Source organism: Lynx rufus, unplaced genomic scaffold, assembly GCF_022079265.1.
Source record: "Lynx rufus isolate CCGP_SWC_20201006 ecotype Redwood Valley unplaced genomic scaffold, mLynRuf1.p SCAF_19, whole genome shotgun sequence".
Taxonomy (NCBI): Eukaryota; Metazoa; Chordata; class Mammalia; order Carnivora; family Felidae; genus Lynx; species Lynx rufus.
In genome coordinates, this window is record NW_025814833.1 from 25,672,599 (window position 1) to 25,687,957 (window position 15,359).

At 40.8% G+C, this 15,359-nt stretch overlaps 1 long non-coding RNA gene across 1 annotated transcript; it reads left to right on the plus strand.

Moving 5' to 3' along the window:
- The first annotated feature begins 3,736 nt into the window (after positions 1-3,736).
- LOC124513919 (uncharacterized) lies at positions 3,737-15,346 on the plus strand. The gene is made up of 3 exons (XR_006962549.1): positions 3,737-3,887; positions 5,128-5,217; positions 14,915-15,346. It is a non-coding gene; the product is annotated as an uncharacterized LOC124513919 (long non-coding RNA).
- Positions 15,347-15,359: the final 13 nt, after the last annotated feature.

The following is a 15,359-nucleotide window of genomic DNA, read 5'->3' on the forward strand; positions in this document are numbered from 1 at the left end:
TAAAAGGATATAGAAGATTTGACATAATGGCAGGTAGGAGGAGTTTCACTGACGCATGACTTGAGAAATCCTCTACTGATCTTATGAACTGGTCCACGCTTAATAAAGATTCTAAGCAGGAAGATGAAAAAAATCACTAGATATAAATATTTAGATCTCTATAATTTATATCTTAAAGAACAGCAAAGCAATGGGACCACGGACTAACCACCTATGATTACTTTTCTTGTCTGGACTCCTTGTCCAATGAACATAGTAACTTTTTTTTTTTTTTGCTTGGCCTCCATTTTATAAGTTTAACATTGATTGTATCTGGCTTCTCTGAGCTTGTCCTATCTTTGATTCTGATTCCAGATCTAACATGTCATGATTACGATTGGGCAATGATAAGAAAGCATAATATTTTATGTTAAAAGGTAAAATTAAATATAGAACTCAAGTTCTGCACCTAATGGTTGTGAGGGACCCATCTGGGTAGATCACACTTATGCACCGGAAAAGCTATGAATGTGTTGATCGTGTCTCATCTTGTCCTCATATTTTCAGGCAAAAGCTCTGACTTCCTAACTTAAAGTCCTTCTGACTGGTACAAGTGTATACTCAGAGACATCTTTTACATTTGTGTTTAGTGGTTTTATTATTGAGTTACTGATTATAAGGAACTCTTACATGTGGCCATAGTTAACACGTGAAGGAGTAAGAATGGCAAGAAGGCATTTGTTCACCACCGGAGCCTGTTATCTGGCTCAGGGTTCTTTCTGAAAATTACATCAGTTCACCAGCCTAAGGTACATGGAAAGGAGGGCCTGACCTATTATCTAGCCTGACCTATGACACTAGAATACTTGCTAAGCTCCAGCCAGAGTTACCACATCTTCATTCTTTAGCAATGACCCTGGCCTGTAGTCTTGGACAGTCTTAGTGACTACCACTCCCACAGCCCCTTAATGAAGAGATTGGCCCCAGGATTCTTTCTGCATAAAGTTACTAGAGCCTATGCCATATGCATTGAGAGAGACTAATGCTGGGAATATAGTTAACTCCAGCCAAGATAGGTTGAACCAGAGATGTGCACATTATCAAAGCCAACCGTTATCTAAGACTGTTTGGCTTGAAACACTGCCTTATAATAGTGCTCTATACTAAAAAGTACTGATGGCAAGGGCTAACATCCATAGAATGGACACGAAGAAGGCTATGTGTCCTTGTGGTGGATTATTGAGAGATCCAGCTCTTAGAGGCCCTATAGATATAGAGGAGGTAGGGAAGAAGGAGCTATAAGTGAGGTTCTGAATGAACCCTGATAATCCAAATCTAGGAATTACTTGGATTTAAAAGATCTACATGGGGGGCGCCTGGGTGGCGCAGTCGGTTGAGCGTCCGACTTCAGCCAGGTCACGATCTCGCGGTCCATGAGTTCGAGCCCCGCGTCAGGCTCTGGGCTGATGGCTCGGAGCCTGGAGCCTGTTTCCGATTCTGTGTCTCCCTCTCTCTCTGCCCCTCCCCCGTTCATGCTCTGTCTCTCTCTGTCCCAAAAATAAATTAAAAAACGTTGGAAAAAAATTAAAAAAAAAAAGATCTACATGGATAAGAAGATGATATGTTCCACTGAAAGACAGTAGAGCATAAAGTTGGGAGCAGTCTCTGGAGCCAAATTGCCTATGTTTGGATACTATTCCTGCCACTTAGTAGCTCTATGACCTTCTACCAGTGACATCAATTCTGTGCTTTAGTTTCTCCATCCAGAAAACAACAATAATAACAGCACCTACTAGATCAATTTTGAGTCTGAAATGAGCTAATACACATTGAACACTTAAAACAATGTCTGGCACATAGTAAGTGCTCAAAAATATAAGCTTTTAGTGTTATTTTATCCCGGTACGTAAGTGAGGCAGAGTAATTTGTTGAGATACTGTGTTTATTCTCCCTTTACTTTCCCTTTCTTGTATTCCAAAAAAGGAATGGAATATTTTCTTTCCTGGGGAGAGAGTGGGTTGCGTTGCAGGGTCCAGAGTCTGTCTTACCCGGAATCCTAGGCATATTGTAAGGATTATGCTCAAAGGAGGGGAAGGAAGTAGTTGACTTTAGAGTAGACAGAAGAAGGAGTGAGATTTCTCCAAGCTTTGGGAAGGACTGACAGTTGACAGTTGGGGAGTAGTAAGATCTGGGGCCACCTCCTGACAGAACCCCTGGAGGTACTGTATCTTTGGTCAACTTTAGGAGCTCGATTCTAGGTGCCGTGGCTCTCCCCTAGGCGTGGGAGAAGCGCAACTGCTTGCTTTTACAACACCGTGCAGGCTTGGACGAGAAGGCATGACGGCCTGACGATTAGAGATTCTTTCCCTATTTGACACTTGCCACACAAAGCTCCTGAGTATCTGTGTGATCCTAAGGAGTGTAGAAAGCTCCAGAAAGTGATTGGAATTTAATTTTTTGCCAGTCTTGGAGCACAGAGATGTGCAGTTGAAATACATTTGGCTTAAAGGAAATGAAGAAATGTGATAGTTCTCCCATCCCCAAATTTGTGGCATACCACTCATACCAATTACACAATAAATCATCATTACCAAAAGTCATTTGGTTGTTTTGTAAGGTCTTTTCTTTATAATGTTAGAAAGACTAAATTATAGACAATTTTGTGCTAATAAGTTACAAGGAAAAGATCCTTAAAGGGAATGAATGAGAGGTCAGAGGGGCGGAATGAGTAGCAGTGAGGATTCACCCATGTGAAGTCATTGTTCGTACTGGCGAAGTTAATAATTAAGATGTCCTTCAGAGGTAAGGGAAGGCTTTGGAGCACATGGTATCTGTCACTTTAGAGTGTATATTAGTTTCCTAGGGCTGCAGTGACAAAGCACCACAAACTGAGTAGTTTAAAACAAGAAATTTATTCTCTCACAGTTCTGGAGGCTCTAAGTCTAAAGTCAAGGCTTCAGTGGGGCCATGTTCCCTCTGAAACCCATACTGGAGAATTCTTTTGTCCCTCATCTAGCTTCTGGTGTTTGTTGGTAATCCTGGGCATTCCTTGTCTTGTAGATATATCACTCCAATCTCTGCCTCCATCTTTACGGCCATGAAGCATCTTCACTGGAAGAAATCTCTTTTTCCTTTATGCTGGTATTGCATCTAATTCTTATCTTTCTTGTGGTATTTATCTTGCATCATAGTTATTTATGATTGCATCTGTAGTAGGCAACTTTTCAGCTGTCTACTCAGACAACAAAATCTCTACGTTGGGAATAACAGTCCAAAATAGCAGGGGGAGAGTTCTATATCCATAGTACCTAATCACTGCCCCCCTCCCTTCATAGCTGATTAATGATGCCTGGGCAACTGACCAAATGGAATCAGTAAGATTCTCTCCCTAGGAAATCTGAATTTGGGACTCAAGCATTCTGTTGAGTCCCATTGTTTTTGACTACACTGAGGATATGTTAATCCAAGAATTGTTAGGGCCAGCGGAAAGCTCAGAGGAACAAAGAAAGTTGTTCTGAACAAAGGAGAATAAAGAAGTGTAGAGGGGAATGGCTGTAGTGTTAGAAGAAATTATAGGGAAAAATCAGGATGTTGAAATTTACTACTTCTTGTTGCTTTCATCAAAGTTCTGCAAGAGAGGAACTAGACTAGAGGAACTAGACTAGAGGAACTCAAACTAGAACTGAGGAGGTCTGCAAGGAAACATAACAAGAAATACAGCATTTCTAAGGTAAGTGCTTTCTGCTTATGGACTATAGTCTAAATTGACCAATTGTTCCATAATTTGGAGACTTACAGGAGTGAAAAACAAATGGCTTCTGTATCTCAAAACTGAAGCTGGTACAATCAGTGGCAAGGAATTGGCAGCCATAGCTGAAGATACAACTGATGGTCTACGTCTTTCTCAAGTAGGTTCTCTTTAACAGTTCTCTGTCAGACCAAGGGAAAAACCCACTGACAGTGATCTAGTTATGAGTGATAAGGTTATTTTAGGAATAGAGAAATGGGTAGAGTGCAGACATTGAGCACATAGAAAAAATAAAAGAAAACTTAAAAATATATACAAAAGGAAACACAGTGGAGTATTAGAATGGAGCCTGAAAAAATCCAGAATCCCCTGGTATTCCTCAAGGGCCTACTCCTATTAAAAGGAGGGCCAATACCTCAGATGCATCTTAAATGAAAGAAGAAGATTAGCCATGTCTCTCTTACCCTAGGGTGATTTTTTTGTGACCTCAATGCAAAAGCCAAGATGGAGGTCGTTTAACTGAGGGACTAGGGGCCTGGGCAGAGTCCTGTAACCTATTGCTCAAGGACAGAAACATCTAGGCTAGTGTGAAGATTCAAGAACATGAGTTCACATCTTTTCCTTTGACTACCACCCCATGAAATATGATTTAAATCAAAGCCTATTGTGCTAGAGTACAGAATGCTAGTTGCCTACAGCAATATCTCTTTTTCTCTTTCTTTAGTAACCGATTCCCAATTTTTATCTGGGCACACTACCATTTGCAATAAGAGACTAGACTACATTTCCCAACCTCCCTTACTTTTAGGCATGGTCATACCTTTAAGTTCTGGTCAATGAAACATAGACAACAGTGTTTCATGGACCTTCTGAGGAGTTTCCTTAGAAAAGATGGAGACATGTCTTTCTTCACCTTTCCTCATCTTACTGCCTGGAATCTAGATATGATAGCTGGAGTTTCGTCAGCCATCCTGGGCCATGAGGATGATGGCCATACCCTAGGAAGCGAATTGCTACAGAAAAGCCAAGCCTGGCCAAAAAACCCCAAAGGCTTTTGATTTTCAACCCCTAAGGCAATCCCTACGTCACTGAACTCACATCCACAGGAAGAGGGTTTCTGAAATGGTGCAGTCTCCAGAAGGGTAAACCTCCCTAATGCCCCTTTCAGGAATAGCCAAGTGGGACAATGCACAAGGGAGATGATCTCAGAGAAGAGAATCCGAGACATGCAGCTGGGCTGACCAAGAAGTCACTCTACTGCCAAGGAGTTCTTGCTGTTTATGTACATGATACATAAGTCCATATATTGATTGGCAACCTTCATGTAATGTATCAATTTTGTTTTGTATTTCCAAATGGGAGGTTTTATTTAGTTCATCCTGTTTTCCCTCTATTATTAGACACTGACTGTTTTGGATATGGTCAAATGTACAGTTTACCTATAGATGTGAAACCATGGAGAGCTACATCAAGACCTGCTCAAGATGACTGTAAGTCACTGAAGGATCTTGGGCTTAATGTTGGGTGCACTTGGGATATATGAGTTTGGATTGTCTTTCTATTTAGAAGGCACGAGTAATGAGTACATTTTCATTTGTGTATGGTATAGTGGCGTTATATTAGTTGAAGACCTTCTGTAAATTGGGTGGACTATCAAGTTTGTATGTTACTCTTGTCTGTCCAACATACGTTCCCAACTGTTCTGCAAACGGCACTTTGAGGGACCAACTCTTTTTTGCTCTCTCTCTCTCACTCTCCCCCCCTCTCTCTCTTTCTTTTTCAATCTTCAACTTCTAAGCAGAGATGTCCCCTTCCCTGGTTCAAAGAATAGGTGCATAAACTCTAACTCTAACCTGACCAATTAGAATGTCCTATCCCTTGGCATCAGGAATGGGCACGTGATCTAAGCAGATATCATCATGTGCCCAAAACTAGGCCAATGAATCAACCATTGGAATGAGACTGGAACTACTGAGAACAATGCATTCTCTTCTTTTATTTTTTTCCAGCTTTATTGAGAAAGAATTGACACATAATGTGTAATTTTAAGGTGTACATTGTGATGACTTGATACATGTATATATTGTAAATTGTTCACCACAATAGGTTAGTTAACATATCCTTCACCTCACATAATTACCATTTTGTTTTTGTTGTTACGGTGAGAACATTAAAGTTCTACTCTCTTAGCAACTTTCAAGTATACAAATATTATTAACTATAGTCACCATGCTCTACATTAGAGCCTCAGAACTTATTTACCTTATAACTGACAGTTTGTACCTTTTGACCAACACCTCCCCATTTCTCTCACCCCTCAGCCCTTGACAAACACCATTCTACTGTTTCTGTGAGTTCAATGTTTTTAGATTTTACATACAACTGAGATCATACAGCATTTGTCTTTCTCTGTGACTTATTTCACTTAGGATAGTGTGATCAATGTCCATCCATATTATTGCAAATGGCACATTTTCCTTCTTTCTAATGGCTGATTAACATTCCATCACACACACACACACACACACACACACACACCACCTTCTTTATTCATTCATCCAAGAATGGGCACCAAAGTTGTTTTCATGTCCCGGATATTGTGAATAATGTATTAATGCCATATGATCTAACAATTCCACTAGTAGGTATTTACCCAAAGAAAATGAAAGCACTAATTTTAAAGATATATGCATCCCTAAATTTATTGCAGCATTATTTACAATAGCCAAAGTATGGGAGCAACCTAAGTATCCATTGATAGATAAATGCATAAAGAAGATGTGATCACATGCGCACGCACACACACACACACTTGAATATTGCCCAGCCATAAGAGGAGGAGATCTTGCCATTTGTGACAACATGGATGGACCGAGAGGGAATTATGCTAAGTGAAATAAGACTGAGAAAGACAAATACTATACAATTTCACTCATATGTGGAATCTAAAAACAAAACAAATGAATACACAAACAAAAAGCAGAATCAGATACAGAGCACAAACTGTTGTTAGAGAGAAGGGGGTGGAGGGATGAGCAAACTGGATGAAAGGGAGTGGGAGATACAGGCTTCCAGTTATGGAATAAGTAAGTCACAGGAATAAAAGGTACAGCATAGGGAATATAGCCAGTGGTATTGTAATAGCACTGAATGGGGACAGATGGGAGCTACACTTGAGAGCACAGCATAAACTAGAGACTTGTCCAGCCACTATGTTGCACGCCTGAAACTAATGTAACATTGCGTGTCAACTATATTTAAAAAAATCCACAATGAGGTATCACCTCACATCGGTTAGAGTGGCTATTATAAAAAAATAACAAAAAACAAAAACAAGAGATAACAAGTGCTGGTGAGGATGTGTAGAAAAGGGAAGCCCTTGTACACTGTTGGTGGGAATGTAAATTGGTGCAGCCACTGTGGAAGACAGTATGGAGGATCCTTAAAAAATTAGAAATAGTACTGCACTTTCTTTTAGATTGCAAATCTAGTTAGATGCAAGGGTAGACCTTCTAATAATCATGGAGGGAACTGGAGCTTAGAAAAGGAGAGTGGTGGATCCCTAACATCACAGCTTGAGCAGCAGTCAACTCCTTGACCTAATACTATGATGTCCTCTTAATCTTTATTTTGGATTTTGTCACTCATAACCAGAAGAACTCTGACAAATAGACACCCATATCCTTATAATGTACTACTGTTATTACCATTTTACCTATTTTGTTTGTTTGTTTATTTAGTTTTGAGAGAGAGAGAGAGACAGAGACAGAGTACAAGCAGGGGAGGGGCAGAGAGAGAGGGAGGCACAGAATCTGAAACAGGCTCCAGGCTCCGAGCTGTCGGCACAGGGCCCAACGCGGGGCTCGAACTCACGGACCGCGAGATCACGACCTGAGCCGAAGTCAGACCATAAGATCATGACCTGAGCCATTGCTATGAGCATTGAGCTTTAATGTTCTCAACATAACAACAATGACAACAAAATGGCAATTATGTAAGGTGAAGGACGTGTTAACTAACCTTATTGTGGTAAACATTTAGTGATATATAAGTGCATCAAGTCATCCAATTGTATACCTTAAACTTGCACATGTTATACGTCAATTATATCTCAATAAAGCTGGAAGAAAATGACCATATTAATAATCTTTAATTGTACAGTTTGGTGGCATTAAATATATTCACATTGTTTTGCAGCCATTACTACAATCCATCCCCAGAACTCTTTTCACCTTTCAAAACTGAAACTATGTCCCCATTAACAATACTTTCCCTTTCCCCTGTCCCCAGCCCCTGGAAGCCACCATCTACTTTCTGCATTTATGAATTTGACAGCTCTGGGTACCTCATATACGTAGAATCATACAGTATTTGTCCTTTTGTGAATGGCTTATCTCACTTAGCATAATGTTCTCAAAGTTCATCCATGTTGTAGCATGTGTCAGAATTTCATTCCTTTTTAAGGTTGAATAATATGCCATTGTATGGATATACCATTTTTGTCTGTCCATCGATGGACACTTGGGTTGCTTCCACCTTTTTGGCTGTTGTGAATAATACTGCTATGAACATGGGTGTACAAAAATCTGTTTGAGTTCTTGCCTTCAACTGAGTCATCTGCTTTTAAAGAAACATGTAAGCTACGGGGCCCCTGGGTGGCTCAGTCAGTTGAGCCTCTGACTTCGGCTCAGATCATGATCTTGTACTCCGTGAGTTTGAGCCAGCCCCACGTCGGGCTCTGTGCTGACAGCTCAGAGCCTGCAGCCTGCTTTGGAGTCTGTGTTTCCTCTCTCTGCCCCTCTGCCTCTCATGCTCTCTCTCTCTCTGTCTCAAAAATAAATAAACATTAAAAAAATTTTTTTAAGAAACATGTAAACTTGGATAGTGAGCATATTGAATACTGTGGACATAAGACTAGAATACCTCTCTCTGAATGTTTATACTGTGTAAAACTCTCAAGGTCCTTGAATGAGCATCTGGGGGAGGAAGAGGGAAAGGTTTTAAATTATTTATCAGTCCATCAGATGGAGACTCAGAGAAAATTCAATTTAAATTGGAGAAATAAAGAAATTCCTTATACTCATTTTGTGGAGTATCTTCCTAGCTGCTATACTGATTTGACTGAATTTCTATTATTTGCCACAAAATGAGATTTAACTCTAACATATTTTCTCCTCTCTTGGTTTATAAGGTCTTTTATAATGGAATCTATGAGTAATTTCTTTTTATTCTCCACAAGAGAAGTATCAAAAAAAGGTTAATTATATGAAATACCACTAGGAGATCTGTGATGCTCTGGAGAACAGTATGGAGGTCCCTCAAAAAATTAAAATAAAACTACCCTATGACCCAGCAATTGCACTATTAGGTATTTACCCAAAGGATACAAAAATACAGATTTGAAGGGGTATATACACCCCAATGTTTCTAACAGCATTATCAACAATAGCCAAAGTATGGAGAAAGCCCAAATGTCATTGACTTATGAATGAATAAAGAAGATGTGGTATATATATGTATGTATGTATATACATATACATTCTTTTTAATGGCTGAGTAATATTCCTATATATTATATATAGGAATATATATATGAATATATATACTCATATATGAATATACTCATATATATGAATATTACTCAGCCATTAAAAAGAATGAAATCTTGCCATTTGCAAGGATGTGGCTGGAGCTAGAATGTATTATGCTAAGCAAAATAAGTCAATCAGAGAAAGACAAATACCGTATGATTTCACTCATGTGTGGAATTTAAGAAACAAAACAGATAAATATATGGGAAGGGGGGAAGAAAGGGAAGGGAGAGAAACAAACCACAAGAGACTCCTAATGACAGAGAATAAACTGAGGGTAGATGGAAAGAGGTGGGTAGGCGATGGGCTAGATAGGTGACAGGCATTAAGTGGGGCACTTGTGATGAGCACCGGGTGTTGTATGTAAGTGATGAATCAGTGAATTCTACTCCTGAAACTAATATTGCACTGGATGTTAAATAACTAAAGTGTAAGTAAAAAAAGAGATCTGTGATATATCTGAAACATAAGGTTACCAGGGAGGCCAAAAGGGCATTTCTGTGATCTGTTCATTCAACACATATTACATTTATTTATTTATTTATTCATTCATATTTATTTATTTTTGAGAGACAGCACAGGCAGGGGAGGGGCAGAGAGAGAGGGAGACAGGATTGGAAGCAGGCTCTGAACTGGCAGCACGAGATCATGACTTAAGCCAAAGCCAACTTAAGACACTCAACTGACTGAGCTACCCAGGTGCTCCATGATACTACATTTAAAAAAAAATACGCTTATATATATCATAAAATTTACCATTTTAGCCATTTAAAATGCACAATTCAGAGAAGTATATTCATAATGTTGTGCAATTGTCACCATTTTTCAGCTCCAGACCTTTTTTACCATCCCAAATGGAAACTCTCTACCAACTAAACAATAACTCCCTATTCGTTCTAACCCTTGGTAACCTCTGTTGCATTTTCTGTCTGTATGTATTTACCTATTCTAAGACCTAATGTAAGTGAGGTCATACATTATTTGCCCTTTTGTGTCTGGCTTATTTCACTTAGCATAATGTCCTCAAGTTTCATCCATGTTGTAGCATGTGTTTGAATTTCATTCCTATTAAAAGCCGAATATATTCCATTACATATATATATATGTATATATATATATATACACACACACACATATATGTATGTATGTATATACATCACATAGTATATATTATATATATATTATATATATATATATACACACTACATTTTATTCATCCATTAATCTGTTAATGGACACTTGGATTGTTTCCACATTTTGGCTATTGTAAAAATGCTTCTGTAAACATTGGTGTACACGTATCTGTTCGAGTCCCTGCTTTCAATTTTTAGGGTATGTACCCAGGTGTGGAATTGCTGATTCATATGATTCTGTTTAACTTTCTGAGGAGCTGCCAGACTGTTTTTCATAATGGCTGTGCCATTTTACATGACTACCAGCCAATGCACAAGGGTTCTAATTTCTCCATATCATCAACACTACTTTCCATTTTTTGAATGACACCTATCTTAGTGAGTGCGAAGTGGTAACCTACTGTAGTTTTAATTTGCATTTCCCTAATGATTGATTGTGCTGAGCGTTTTTCATGTGTTTATTGGCCAATTGTATATCTTCTTTGGCGAAATATCTGTTCAAGTCCTTCCTCTGTCCGTTTTTGGATCGTCATTTATTTTTTGTCGTTGTTGAGATGTATGATAATACTTTTTCATCACTGTGTTAGGTGCTGGAAATATAGCCATGGATAAGACACAGACTCTGTCCTCAAGACACTCCCAGGCTAGTGGGAGAAGCGGACAATATTCTAATGCGGTGTGGTAAATCCAACGACAGTTTTATGCTGAAGGTATTGCGAGAGTTTCAAAGAGGGGCACGCTAGTGGAGGTGGGAAGCAGACATGGAAGTTTTCCTGAGGGATATGGTGCTTTGGGACTATCCTGGTCTCAAAGGATGCTAGGCAGGCAAAAAGGGGGAGGGTGGACATTCCAGGCAGAAAGGAAACCGTGAGCAATGGCTTGCAGGCATGAAACAGCAGGTCGTGTTTTGGAAACTACAAACATCTACCTGCTGTTGAAGAAGCAAGTCCAAGGCAGGCAGTGGCGAGAGATGAGCCTGGAGAGGTAGATGGGGACTGGATTATGCCACATGTTATAGGCTATTGTAAGGTGTGTGTGGGCTTTATCCTGACACCTATGGGGAGTGACTGAAAGGTTTTAAGCAGAGGAGTTACATAGTCAAACTTGTGTTTTAGATCAGAGCTTCCCAATTGTTTTTCATAGTCCATCATAGTACACGTAGCCTGAGAAGTCTTGTCTGGCATTGTGAGCTGCTCCTGACCCATCACAGCTGTCCCAAAAGGTGAGACTGGGAAGTTGTCTTAGAGAGATCATTGTGACAGTCGTGTGAAGAACACACTGGGGGAAAATGACACTGGAGGCGGGCTGTCAAGTTCAACTAACCAGGTATGGTGGGGATAGAGAAAACAACTCAGAGATAGAATTGATAGGACTTGAAAGACTGGGTATGGAGGCAGGGAGTCAAAGGTGATTCCCAGGATTCTTGCTTGGACAACTGGGTGGAGAAGCCGCATGTTTGAGAGAGATTATGAGTTTAGGGATGAGAGTAAAGGTTTACTTTGAAATGAGTGGCTGCGGATGCCCAATAGGCCATTAAGTCCTTGTTGGCTCTATTGGCCATGGAGAAGTGAACTCTATAGACCCAGGAGCTAGTTCAGTGTGGAAATTCTTGCTTAAAATATTTTCATGTTTTATTATTTATTTTTGAGAGTGAGAGAGACAGAGCACGAGTGGGGGAGGGGCAGAGAGCGAGGGAGACACAGAATCTGAAGCAGGCTCCAGGCTCCGAGCCGTCAGCACAGAGCCCGACATGGGGCTCGAACTCACAAACCACGAGATGATGACCTGAGCCGAAGTCGGACACTTAACCAACTGAGCCGCCCAGGCGCCCCTTCGTGTGGAAATTCTTATAGCTTTGAAAGGAACCATGGAGGTGACTGTACTACAGACCCACCTCCTTTGAAAACTTTCCCAGCCCACAGCCTCAAGGAGGCAACCTTTCATATGTACCATGAGACTCCAGCCTTTTGGACACAACTGAATGTTATAGGGATGAACATTTGACTCACCAATCAAATTCTCTCTCATGAGAATCAGGCACTGACTGGGGCCCAGTGACTGAGTCAATTGTTTGTGGGGAACCAAGCCTGAAGGTCAAGTAGATCATTCCTTTTTTTTTTTTTAAGTTTATTTACTTATTTTGAAAGATAGAGAGAGAAAACACACATGGGCACAAATGGGGGAGAGGCAGAGAGAGGGAGAGAGAGAGAATTCCAAGCAGGCTCCACATTCTCAGTGCAGAGCCCTATGTGGGGCTTGAACTCACATACCATGAGATCGTGATCTGAACTGAAATCAGGAGTCAGACACTTAACTGATTGAGCCACCCGGGTGCCTCTCAAGTAGATCATTCCTAAACTGTGCCCCCAGATTATCAGAATTGTTTGGGAACTTGTTAGAAATGCGAATTCTCATACCTCATCCCATATCTACTGAATCAGAGACTCTTGAGTGGGTCCCAGCAATCTATGTTTTACAAGCCTTCCAGGTGCTTCTGGTGCAGGTTATCATTGATATGGACTCAGGATAAGACTGCCATTCTGGGAGTAGCCCTGATCAAGCACAGGAGTGTGATAAGTAGGCATAGAAACCTGGTTTGCAGAGAAGTAGGAGACTGGAGGAGAGAGAGAGAGAGAATGGAAAAGAAGACAGAGACAGGCACAGACGTACACACAGAAAGAGGTCGAGAAACAAGCTCCCTGATAACTTTCCAGTTACGTGAGGTCCAGTTCTTCCTGCGATCGGAATTTGTGAAATTTCCCTATATCCTTGCATAAATCTTTTATTTGAATGAAGCTTTATTTTTGTATAATAAAAGTGCTCTGATGCCCTAGTTATTTCTCCAAAAATATATTAGGCATTTACTGTGTGGCTACTGTTCAAGGCATCATGCGGGATACGAACCTGGTTGTTGCCTTTGCGAAGCCCCGTTTAACAGAGGAGGAATATAGACAATACCAGAAGGGTACAGGGGGGTAGCTACTGAGGTTTGAGATTATTTGATAAGCACTGAATAAATATTAGCTGCATCTTAGTGGTATCTGGTAAGGCCAAGGAAGACCTCAAGAGACTTGATAGTTGATATATCCCTTGAATAATGAGTTTTCAAAGAAAAGGAGGAAGAAGATGGGAAGGTGTTTCCAGTGGAGAGAAAAAGAGCACAAAGGTATGGGAAGCCATGGTATGTATCTGGGAAACATGAGTGGTGTAAGGGCAAATACAAATTAAAAATAAGAGGCTTGGGGGTTCCCTGGGTGGCTCTGTTGGTTAAGTGATTCTTAATTTCAGCTCAGGTCATGATCCCATGGTTCGTGAGTTCGAACCCCAAATTGGGTTTTGCACTGACAGCGCAGAGCCTGCTTCGGATCTCTCTCTCTCTCACTCTATCCACCCCCCCACTCACGCTGTCTCTCTCTTTCTCAAACTAAATAAACTTTTAAAAAGAAGAGGCTTAATTTTCCTTGTTGGAAATAAGGGAAGAGACTTCTCCCTCATCTCTCTCTTTTCTTACAAAATTTCTTTCTGTGTCCTTTTCAAGTGTATGTAAATCTTGGTAATGGCTAAATAAGCCTTAAAGTAGCCTCACAAGCTCCCATGCTTCCTCAAGGACCTGGGAGTCACCTCTTTGAAATGCAAACATCAAGGGCAATCAAGCCCCAGATCTCCATTCCTGGAGGGAGGTCACGGCCTAACTTCTGGGGACCTGCCTCCAATTTGCAAAACTATCTCTTTGAGGTAAAGATAGGAAAAGTTTGTTTCTCCTACGGATAAAGTCAACTGGGGAGGTGGTCTCCCCAGTTACACTATAAAGTTAAGGCGAACTATGAGTGACAAAAGGTGCTGTGAGTCCTCTTACTTGAGGACTAGTTACCATTTATCTTGAAAACGTGTCTGTAATGGGTTGTATCTGCTTGGCTAGATAAGGGGGTGATTCCTTTCTGGCTTTGCAGTTTCTTAGTGGATTGCCTAGGGTGTGCATCCCATTTTGGTTCAATGTTCATTCTGTTTTCTTTCACTACTACCTTTGTGGAGAGGATTTTTGGGTTGGAAGATCTCATTTTTAATTATATTTCCCCAACGGTGGTTTGGTTCGTCTGGAGTTGTACTGTTACAGAAAGCAAGGGGAAAGAGGAAGCTTGAGGGCAAGCCCAAGGCCCAAGATTGCTGTGTTGGAGTGTAGGCTTTATCCCCTAAGGCAGTGAAGAAGTCTGGAAGATTTTAAATCAGGGAAGCGAAATAATGAATTTTCGATCTTAGAAAAATGATCCCAGTAGGAATGTGGAGAGCAGATTGGGAGGGAGACGGGTCAAGTGGTATAGCACTAACTGTGGACAGGATAATAATCTTAGAATACTATTTAAGGGTTTTCTTGCTCTGTTATTACTCAAACGTTTTTCTTGGATTGACCTTTCCCTAAGCCCCCTAACAGTATCTGGACCTGTGTATCTTTATTTTTACCACAGGGACATTTCTCCAGGATGTGGAGACTAGAGGACGACAGTACTGGTTGTGGCTGCATGTCTGACACTCCGGCGCCACTTTTCCTGAACGGTTTGAGTGCCCCTCCCCTCTCGCCCCACAATCTCATCCCAGTGACTCCTGAGGTCCGAAGCATCTTCAGGATCTACAGCATCTCTGACGATGTCCATCAGGAGAAAGGAGTTGCTTATTATAGAGGTCTCTACCATTGGCCGGTGCGCAGTTTGTGGTCAACGCTTGATATTCAGCGAGGCCCTGAACAGCCACTGAACTGAGGTGTTACTGTTAACAGAGGTGCCTCGTTTTCTTAGTAGCCCCTACCTGGACCCCTAAATTGTGCCCGTTGAGTGCCTGGATTCAGGTGAGCTCAGGTGTTTCCTTGTATAACAACCAATAAACGGGTTTCTTTAACATGAGACTTTGTAAATA